Here is a 3,998-nt window from a genome sequence, read left to right as displayed (position 1 = left end):
CATGTCACCCGAACATTCAGGTTAGTATTATGTAAATCACTCGCGGAACCGTTCATGCCGTTTATGCATTTCTTGGCCGTTTGGGCCTCTCCTCCCCTTGGCCCACATAGTGTGACACAAAACCCATATACGTTTTAATGCTGAATAATTAACAACACATTTATTGTTTGGTTTAAAAGGTAATCGGCCCAACATAGGTATGGTTTAGCTAACCGGCCCAACCCCTTCATTGTTGGGTTAAATGGACTAATCAGCCCAACACCTTCATGTTCATATAATTTCATTATTTAGCCCAACACTCTATCGGTTGGTTTAAAAAAAAAAGTAACCGGCCCAAATTCTAATATCCTTATAGGTATGGGTATACGTAATGTACTCTAAATCAAATTGTGGTTAGTTTAAATACATAACAACCCTACCTATTCTTTGGTTACGCACGGCTGTGGATTCCCTCCCCCTTCGAAGCAATTCCTTTCCCCTTCGAAGCAATCTGCTAGTACGGGTTAGTGTAATACCTTGATGTTTTGAATTAAATCAATCTGCTAGTACGGATTAGTGTGATATCTTGATGTTTTGAATGAAATTCTTGTGTTATGACATATGTTTGTATGTTAATAAACATGTACTAATTGCATGTAGATGTTCTTGAAGATTAAATATTAGGGTAACAATATACTTAAATGGAGCGTCATTGCATGATTTATGTTTGTTATTTGAGGACATGTTTACGGCTAATGTGCACAACAATTGGTAAATTGCTGAAATCTATTGGTATGGGTGATGTTAAGTAATGATTATGATATTTCATGCATATGTATTGAATATTGATTAAGCAGCCGATAGGGGTGTAGGTTCGGTCAATTAACAGATTAGGTGAGCACATGTAAATCTTTGTGATACTTGAATTCATGGTTTCTATAGTCAACATTAATTCATATCGTACTGTTTATCAATCCACTAAAGGAATATGGGGATAGTGGGCCGAGACCCAATAAAGGAATTAAGTGTTGTGATGTTGAGAGTCCAATAGAGGTTGGGTTATAACCTGATGTGGTGGGTTAATCTTTGGGCTACGCTTCGTCGGTTAGGGTTGGGTAAGACAATGGGCCACACCTTTTGTTTGATGTGAGTTGGGTTGAGTTAATGATGGGCCGGTTAATGTAATAGGGTAGCTCACTGATCTATTGTTGAATATTAGTTGATCGGGTTTAATGTATTGATTTGGGCCGAACAGTTGATTAAATGGGTTACCTTATAACAAACGATTTAATAAATAATAGGATGTATGGGATGGATAGGTTGAAGGTATATTAACCGGATGAGATTATGTATTAACCGGATGGACTTGGGCCATCCGGATCGGTTCTATAGTGTAAGGGTAATCCGGTTAGGGTTGGATAATCGGATTGGGATTGTTGATTGATTCGAACCTTGTAACTTGATTGAGCTACTCGATACTGTGTGCATAGTCATTGTTCTTGTTGAATTGTTGCTTAACTGTTATACGTGCCATACGTGACAACCATTGATGTGATCTATGTGTAATCAAACTGTAAAACTGACCACTACCAAACACTCATCTAGGTCGTGAGTATTGCACTTATTTAACGAGAAACTTGTCTAACCGAGCAAACCTAAGGTGAGTTCATTGCATTTTTTCAAGCATGCGTCCCGGTGGTTTGGGACAACTGGTAAACATTTGGAAGGGAAACTTTGGGTAAACAACTTAATCGGGTTTGGGTATTGAACATGGGGTTTATCATCGGATTGCCTGGAGGGCAATGGGGGTAATTAGTTGATAGCGCTATTAGGTGGGAAACCTCACACCGGGCCGTAAGGACGGGCGTGAACTAATTATCTGGGTATGGCTATGGTTGTTAGAGGCACACTCCTCGGATACATATGGGCACTCTCCCTAGGGTATCTAACATGAGCAACATTGTATCGCAGCGTTAAATCGCATTAACATACATATGGTAACATAACTTGTTAACAAAACCTTGAACTCACCAGCGTTGTCTGACACACTTGTTTACATGCTTGTAGGTACTTATTGAAGGAACTTGGGAGCTTGCCGTCTGATGCTGCTGGAGTGGTTGTGGTCATGATAAACAATTACATTGATTTGGTTTCGATACATTTACACACTTATACAATTATGCTTCCGCTCAATACTTTGGTTTTGGTTTAACTTTTCAAACGATACATTTCTTTCAATTGGGTATTTCAATACATTACAACTTGTGTTTGATATGATTGGTGGCTCTTTGTTGGATCGTTGCACCTCCAATAGGGACATGCCCTAGGTGGTTATTTGGGGGTGTGACAATGACTATGTCAAAACTTACAAGAGTATTGGGAAGTAGGTCAATGTCGAACACTTGACCCACGAGATCAAGTTTACAACCAAAAAGAACATGAGAAGCTTCTATCGATTTACTATCAGGTTAATACACAGACAGGGAAGATCCCCTCTTACATTCGTTAAGCCTCATTGGGATTTGCATGCACCACGCGTTATTATTATGTGTGCACCCATGATAATAAGGCGGTTTGCATGCTCCTCTCGATGCTTCTTAACTTATGTTTGAAGTTTCTCCCATCCCAATCAACACAAAATAAGCACTACCAGCAAGATTAGAATTTACTAGATGCAAGTGTTATGTTACACTATCAATGTGTCATGATGCCTACCATGTCGTATCGTGCATGCTATAAATATAGTTACGTTTACTAGGCATATAAAGCATAAGCTAACGAGGAACGAACCTTGCAGTCTGAAGCTGAGTGTCATGGTCATCGTTTGAATCAATTCGGTTATAGTCTGGTTTTATGAAAACGTTTTAAAACCGAGTTCTCTATAACCAGTGGCTCTGATACCAAACTGTCACACCCCCAAATTACCACCTAGGGCGTGTCCCTATTGGAGGTGTAACGATTCAACAAAGAGCCACCAATCACATCAAACACAAGTTATAATGTATTGAAATACCCAATTGAAATAAATGTAACGTTTGAAAAGTTAAACCAAAACCAAAGTATTGAGCGGAAGCATAAATGTATAAGTGTGTAAATGTATCGAAACCAAATCAATGTAATTGTTTATCATGACCACAACCACTCCAGCAGCATCAGACGGCAAGCTCCCAAGTTCCTTCAATAAATACCTACAAGCATGTAAACAGGTGTGTCAGACTACGCTGGTGAGTTCAAGGTTTTGTTAACAAGTTATGTTACCATATGTATGTTAATACGATTTAACGCTGCGATACAATGTTGCTCATGCTAGATACCCTAGGGAATGTGCCCATGTGTATCCGGGGAGTGGGTACCCCTTAACGACCGATTGCTATGTTGCCTTCGTTAGATACCCTAGGGAGAGTGCCCATATGTATCCGAGGAGTGTGCCTCTAACAACCATAGCCATACCCAGATAATTAGTTCACGCCCGTCCTTACGGCCCGGTGTGAGGTTTCCCACCTAATAGCGCTATCAACTAATCACCCCCATTGCCCACCAGGCAATAACCAAAACCGATTAAGTTATTTACCCAATGTTTCCCTTCCAAATGTTTTCCAGTTGTCCCAAACCACCGGGACGCATGCTTGAGAAAAGTGCAGTGAACTCACCTTAGGTTTGCTCGGTTAGACAAGTTACTCGTTAAATAAGTTCAATACTCACAACCTAGAAGAGTGTTTGGTAATGATCAGTTTTACATGCATATGTAACACACCTTTCACGTACAGCTAATTCACGTATTTGAGGTTCATATCAAGTATAAGCATTGCTCATGTAACACACATATGCACTACAACTCATGACAGCCTATCCGTCCATTTAAAGTATCGAACACTGCTTAACATGTTATCACGCAAACACACCATTTACATTCCTACAAAGTCGACTAGCATGTGTATGACCCAAAGTTAAAACATATGTGTATCACGATATCTAACAAAGCCAAACATTCAAGATCCGACCTTAAATCACATCATGTG

This window comes from Helianthus annuus, chromosome 8, assembly GCF_002127325.2.
Source record: "Helianthus annuus cultivar XRQ/B chromosome 8, HanXRQr2.0-SUNRISE, whole genome shotgun sequence".
Taxonomy (NCBI): domain Eukaryota; kingdom Viridiplantae; phylum Streptophyta; class Magnoliopsida; order Asterales; family Asteraceae; genus Helianthus; species Helianthus annuus.
The sequence above is the reverse complement of the archived record's forward strand: the minus strand, read 5'-3'. Positions refer to the sequence as shown.